Consider the following 7,903-nt stretch of genomic DNA (forward strand, 5'->3'; position numbering starts at 1 on the left):
GATCCTAATATGTCTCTTTAATTAACCCCATTATCGATTTTTTCACAGATGAGAGTATTTCATGCTTACTCTAGAGAAGCCTTGATTCAAAATTTTCTTCATAATTACTATTAACATTACCGTTGCAAGGCAACAAAATTTGTAACAATGGGGTTAAATTTGATCATTTAAATAGCAAATTACATGAAACTTGCTGTTTTACATCCTAGCCGAAATAATTATTTTATTTTAGCGTTTGAATTTTTCAGCGTTAAGTTGTGATTAAGCAAATCATTAAGTGAAACCCAGAAGTCTAAGTCATCTAGTTACTGAGATGTAAGCAAAAGCAGGACACAGATTTTCCCTGACAATCACGCCAAGTATAATAAAAGTGCTTAATAAAAAGTTACTAAGTACAAAATTCTATTTTTAACTGAAATTAACTTTACCTTTTTGTTTTGTATTACTTGTTCCTTTACTGTCACTTATTAGGACATCAAACTTGCCTCGTTTTAAAACTTATTTACAAGTATATTTCAAACATATTCTATAAATAAATAAGTTTTGTCGTCAGTTGCCAGAATTGTTTAATATTCCTCTTTTTTAGCCTACTTTCCCAGTAAAAGTCAGAAAAAGGAGAAAAAAGCATGAACGAAGGCTTAATGCATCTTAAAAATATCGCCAAAAACAAAAAAAGTCAAAAATAAATAAAATTATTAAATAAATATCGAAAAATTAAAAATTGGAAAGTAGGGTATTGAGATGGGGGAAAATGTCTGTCGGTCTCGGTCTGTCTGTCTGTCTCCCCTCCCCCCCCTAATAACTTTTGAATAAATAGTCCGATTCGAACAAACTTCTTTTTGTTCGAAAGATCTCGGTAAGAGCACCTCATTCCCATATTTCACTTTTTGATTCGAACTATTTTTTGTTCAATTTTGAACGGTTCAAAAAAACTTAACATTAGCTCCTACGGGGACATTCAAAGCAATTCCGAACTGTGAGGCGAATTTGCATCAAACAAACTTTGTAGGAAAAAGCTTTTGATGAAAAACTTGTATATAAAATATCTTTTTGATTTGAACAATTTTCTGTTCGATTTTGAACAGTTCAAATCCTTTAACATTAGCGTCTACGGGGAAACTGAAAGTCAATGTAGATTTCGTACTTGAAGGCGGATTTACTTCAAACAAATTTTGTTGGAAATAGCTCTTGACGCCAGACTCCCACTCCGAGAATTTAGGAGCACCTGACTCCGACTCCGACTCCTGTGCCCGACAATTAATTGTACTCCGACTCCCCGACTTCGACTCTGACTTCGTAACTTTGGCAAAAATTTATACGCGGAGGACAAATGAATGACTCCGATTCTTGGATATTCGACTCCGACTCCTTTATCTCAAAATGAGATTGACTCAACCATGAAATACTTATTGTTGATATGACTTGTTTTTATTTTCACGTAAAGATATGCGCAGACGATTTTTTTTTTTTTTTTTTGACAATGAAAATTATTTCTTTAAGTTGACATTTTATTGTTTTTACTTATTTTGGTAAGTGCATTAATTCATTTAAAAAACATTAAAAATATTTCTGGCAACAGAGGATAAAGAAACGTTTTTTTTTTTTTTTTTTGATATGATGTATTTATTTTAATAAGCTTATTAATTTTATTTATTATTTTTTCGTTTTGAAAGCTGTTAAAGAATTAATGGAAAAAAGTGTATTAGCTGCTTTGTTTAAAAAGTGCTGCTATTTTTTTTTTTACGCACCTATTTCTTTTAGATGAGTAAAGAATATTTTATTTCTAGTAATCAGCTTAAGATATTAAAAAAACATAGTTGAAACAATTTGCGATTTTAGCTATGTTTGAGAATATTGATCAGGTACTACAAAGTAGTATGGGTATACGGGAAAGTAGGCTCGTTTAGTTCGAGACGGAACTTCTTGTTAATCTTTGGACTTCGAGGAATACTGCTGGCCGCACAAAATGCAATACCAAGATGGAATAGTCAGAATGCAACAAAACTTTACACACGTGATTACAACATTGTTATTAGAAAGTGATTAAAAAAACGAAACCAAAATGATAATTTATGACTGGAAAATTCAAAATGAATGGATGTTTAATCACTCTACTGAGCAACCTTTAGCTTGCAGGTACGTGGTGATATAAGTCAAATATTGAGGCACAGTAGTCTCGTACGATGTCATACATCATCCAGTCCGCACCACAGTTACTGTAAACACGCCATTCATTCGATCAAACTCATTGGCTCTCCAATTTACCGTCTCAAGTGATCCCAGATATGCTCAATTTGTGACAAGTCACGCAGGCCAGAAAAGTTTATTATGGTGAAGAAGAAGCCATCTGAGACCCTTTCTGTGTGTGACCGAGCATTGTCCAGTAGGGTGGTTAAAAAAAAATTCAGCTAGAGTCCAGGACACCCTCTTTTACACTGACATTTTTTTTTACACTGACTAATAGTATTTAACTGTAAAAGTTTTAGCTTCTTACTCAAATTTTAAGACGGTGCATCCATGACCCCTTAATTTAACATTTGCCGTATCATAGAAAATGCCACAAATTGAGAAATATTTAATTTCCCAGCTGTTTTCCTGTAAATAATTGTTTTATTGCAATGTATATGCATATTTCTTGTGTTTATTATAATATGTAGCATTGTTTTTTCAGGTCGAATATTTTTTTAACCTCCTCCTCATACTATTGCAGTTCGGGGGAGGGGGTTGAGCACCCTCTTTCAGTTGAAATAGGAAGCTAAAACTCTTCCAGTATATTGCTTTCTACAAGTCTAAAAATATTGAGGGGTGTCCTGGTATCTGGAGAAACTTTTTTGCATGTATGTTTGAACCTCCCTGTTGTTCAGTTAAAAAATGACTCCTCAGAGCCACACCGTCGTGCCAACACATGACCTTTAAGGATTTGTCATAAGAATTCCGTATAACATTAAACTTACAGTTTTTAAATAAAGTAACTGATTAATTCTGTTAATGTTGGGAAATGTCAAGTGCTACATTTAGGGCATGGAAATAAGTGTACAAATTATTATTTGCAAGGTTCAATCATTAGTCAGGCAGACAATGTTACTGATCTGGGGGTCTTAATAAGTCAGGATTTAAAGTCTAGCCAACAGTGCAGCATTGCTAGTAACAAGGCCAAAGGGATGCTTGGGTTTATCAATAGATCTATTTCAAACAAATCTAAAGAAGTTCTTCTGCCCTTATATAGAAGTTTGGTAATACCTCATTTGGAGTATGCTGTTCAGTTTTGGTCTCCTTATCTTAAGAAAGACATTAATGTATTGGAAAGGGTTCAAAGGCGAGCTCCAAGGCTAATAAATGGACTTTCTCACTTAGACTATGATTCCAGGCTTAGAAGGCTAAAAATGTACAGTCTTGAGCAAAGAAGGGACCGAGGGGACATGATTCAGTTGTTTAAATTTATTAAAATGAAAGATGTCTACGGGGCTGAAGTTTAGCACTGAAAACAGAACAAGGGGTCATTGTTTTAAACTATTTAAATCTCAGGCTAACATGGATATTAGGAAAAATTATTATTTTAGCAGGGTAGTGGAACCTTGGAACAGCTTACCGGAAAAGTTGGTAATGAGCAAGAGAGTAGATAGTTTTAAGAGGGCCATTGATCTTCACTGGGGATTGTAAATTGACTAGGACCAGTCTAGTTGGGCCCAGAGCCTATTGCTGGTCGTCACTTTTGTATTTGTATTTGAATGTGCAATAAAATGCCCGTGACGGAACGGGATTTGCATAGGTCCTGTTCTTGATCCAAAAAAATGCCTGGTCACAGGCATTTTAACGCTATCATTCAATTATTTTCTTCAAACTGACTAATTTTTGATGCTCTACGTAGATCTTATGGCAAATCTTTAGTGTTGCTATCAAAAATAAAATTTCTAGCTTGTATTATTTGTATTTATGAAACAAAATCTTGCGACAAAACTACTTAAAATGTCCTGTCCGTCACATGGAGTGGCTTTACTAGAAAATCGCCCGTCAAGGTAAGAACAGATGAAAATTGCTTTTACATTTGAATTAAGCAATTGCCTGTTTGGTGATATGCTGGTAGTTGAAACGTTAACCCTAGCTCCAGTGGATTAACCCTAAACTCCAGTAGATAGCGTTTATTGTTGACCTAATTTTCGTTTTCTCAATCTCCTGAAATGAGTTTTACCAGTAAAACAGTTAAGATACCGGATCCAGTTTAGCCTTGGCACAATAAAGCCTTTCCCGGGATGTCAAACATTACCAAAAAATGTCATCAAATTATCATGCTGTAGCGCGAGTTTCATTGTTGATAGCGTAAGGAGCGTTACTCGATCAGCGAATCGGATATTTTCTGTTAAGGCCAATAGTGTAATATGCTGTCAAAAGAGGGCACTGCGATCGGCACCAGATGCTAATCAAAATGCGAAGTTCTTATGCATTATTAATATACGTGGGAGTATGCCTTTGTGTAGTACTCGAGTGTGGGAGTCGGCAAAAGATGTCCGATCTCCAAGAGAATAAAGAGTTTTCTTTAAGGGGTTAAAGTACCTCAAAAATGATGAAACGATCAAAAAAAATTTTTTATTGCTTATTTCAAAACTAAACACTATTCTGAACACAGGAAAAAAGTTTCATTGCTTTAGTTCAAATATTTAAAAAGTTATGAGTAGTTTTAGGAAATGCTCGCTATGTAGTCTTATGCAAAAGAAAAACTTTTAACTGCTTTTTCTCGATGATGGTTTTTTGTGTTTTTATGTCATTAGAATCCCTAAGGATTTTTTCCTATTAAAGAAATAGCTTGAAAGTAATACTTTTTGCGATTGGGATAACATATTTGACAAAACTGTGCATTGGATAAGTATTTTATGAATTACTCAAATATTTAGAGCATGTTAAACCTTTAAAAACCAAATTTTTTACATAATTAATCACAGAAAATTTTCTAATAAACTCATAAGCAAATGAATGCACAGATTTTTAGAGATGATTATAGTGATCGTTCAGCAAAAAAAAAAAAAAAAAAATCAATTAGTGCAAAAATAAAAAAGCCTTGGGGATTTCAAAAAATTGAAATTTTCTTCATTTTTTCAATGTTTAAAAAAAGTAGGCAATATTTTTAAATTTTGGAAATAAATTATTGATTAAGAAATAAGTATGCATTTTATGGTTTCAAAGAAATATAAAATTTACTTAAATTTTAAAAAAATGTTTGAAAGGTACTATGACCCCTTAAATGTTGCAGTTCACTTGGTATGAGTTTTGAGTTTTGTATGTTTAATGTGAAAGTAGACGAAACATTTTCTACATGAAGATAATATTATGCTTCAAACAAAAATAGTACAAAATTGACTTAAAAGTATAATGTGATACGTGAAAAGAATAATTACAAGGTCAGAGTTTTCTTTATTGCCGATAAAAATCCTAATGTCTATTAAGTGTTCACATGAGAAAGCCTACCCCCATTAGGTGATTGCTCCCGCAACTAGAAAATATGAAGTAGAATAAGTAAAAATGTTTCATTGCTTTCCGCTGACTGTAAAATAAATTTTTAATAATGCATCAACAACAGGTCGGTTAGGAAGTTACAATGGAAACAGCTTCCGTAAATCAATATTTAATTTTGAATCTAGACTTCAGAAAATGCGAGCATACCAGACGCATAGCAACACAGTCGTTTTAAACAATTTCGTCTTACTGCATATTTTGAGTTTCGTTAGAAATTCCATACACGAGTTTTTGTCAGTGCTGCAAGAAAGATAACTTTTACTGCGGTTTTTACAATTTCCTGGATATAATGTACAATTAAAGTCATAAAAAAAAAATAAATCCTTCACTATAAATAACTTTACTTCAAATATCTATTGTTAATGCTTACTCATACTACATACTAAATATTGAATCACAAATAAATAAAGACATACAATCAATTGATGCAATAAAAAAAATATTTAATATCATTGTTGAATTTCTCAACTGCAATCATTAATAACAACCTTTTGAAGAAATAAAGAGAGATTTTATTTTTCTTGAACCTCGAAAGTAATTAATACGTAAAAGTAATTGTGTAAAAGCGTGCCTATATTATTAAAAACTCTAAATTTAACCCAATAATTGCAAAGAGCTTATTATGTTTTATGCATTCTTTAAATATATTTTGAAACTTTTCATGACACATTAGCAAAAAAGTAATGACATATGTGACCAACCGTTTTAAAAAATGGTATACATATATGTTATAATGTATAGAACGATTTTGGAAACATTTTGCAAAATTTAAGCCTTCTGCGCTTAGTAAAATATCTATCTTTTTTTTACTAAAAACAAAGCTGAAAGTCTCTCTGTCTGGATATCTGGATGTTTCTCTGTCTGGATGTTTCTCTGTCTGTGACGCGCATAGGGCCTAGATCGTTCGGCCCATTTTCATGAAATTCGACACAAAGTCAGTTTGTGGCATAGGGTGTGCCCCCGAAGCGATTTTTCGAAAATTCAGTTTTGTTCTTTTTCTATTCCAATTTTAAGAACATTTTTTCGAGCAAAATTATCATAATGTGGGCGAGTAAATTACCAAGTTATTACAACGTGGAACCGTAACATGGGCAAGCCAATTGGCGAGAAATTCACCATGTATTATTTGTAAATATACAGGCGAACCAAAATATCTTTTAATTTTCTACTACGGGCAAAGCCGTGCGGGTACCACTAGTATTTCATAAAATAACGCAAAATAAAGAATGATTACAATAAAATTTTCTGTTAAAATGTAAATATCAAAATATCTAAAGGTACATTTCCTTGTGTAATATCTGTATTTCAAAGCCAGAGCCAGAAAATAGCGATTTTTGTTTATTAGTGCATTTTATGTAGAATCCTATTCCGCATCGAAGCATGTGAATGTACTCCTGAAAAAAAAAATTATTTCTAAAAATTTAACAGTTTTAAAAGAGCGCGAGTCCAACCCTTTCTGTGCACCAAGCGACCGCTTTTACTGTCCTGTAGCAATCATCTGGCTCTGAATTACAGACATGGTCAGTGTCTTTTTTTGTACAATGAATAAATTGTTTAAAAAAATCTACAATGGTAGAGCTTGCGTAGATAACATCTAAAGTTATATTTCCTTGCTTAAAATCGTTCGTGTCTTGACTTGTGCAATAAATTAATAATTTTAAAAAACTCTGCAATTTTAGGGCCTGAATAGATAACTAAAAGTTTTATTGTACTCAACACTTGCAATGTGGTTCAAAAAAATGCCTTGAAATCTCCAGAAAGGGTTATTTGACTTACTCTATCTGTCACCAAACTTAACAATGACTTACAAACGTCCACAATGTACACATATCAACAAAATTATGTTTTGATGCTGATATCAACAACTGTATTTTTTTTCATTATCCATATGTTTACGCGCTACATGTATTATATCATACACTGAGCTGACCTCTTAACGTAAGAAGGTGTCACTGAAGATTTGGTGTAGAGAAGAACTTCGACCTTCTCAGAAATTTGTTCTAAAGCGAAAAATTTGAACCAAGAGCTATTAAAGCGAGATCCCATTAGGCTAGACCTACCCTCATCGAGTTTCCTAAAATTGTTACCATAGTCTAACTCTTTCACGTGACCTTATCAGGGTTGCCAGACATTGAAAGGTGCCCTAAAATGAGTAATTTACCCTCATCGAGTTTCCGCATAAGTTATATAAAAAATGTAAGTAAATACCGTTGTTCGAAGTTTCAATATTGAAACTTATGCCCTAACTTGCAACCCTATGATTTGGATCACTTTTGCTTAGGCAACCCTATACCATCGATTTTGTAATATTTTTACCTTCATTTCTTTAGCCTACTTTCCCAGTAAAAGTCAGAAAAAGAAGAAAAAGCATGAAAGAAGGCTTAATGCATCTTAA

The sequence above is a fragment of the Uloborus diversus genome, chromosome 9 (genome assembly GCF_026930045.1).
Source record: "Uloborus diversus isolate 005 chromosome 9, Udiv.v.3.1, whole genome shotgun sequence".
In the NCBI taxonomy this organism is placed as follows: Eukaryota; Metazoa; Arthropoda; class Arachnida; order Araneae; family Uloboridae; genus Uloborus; species Uloborus diversus.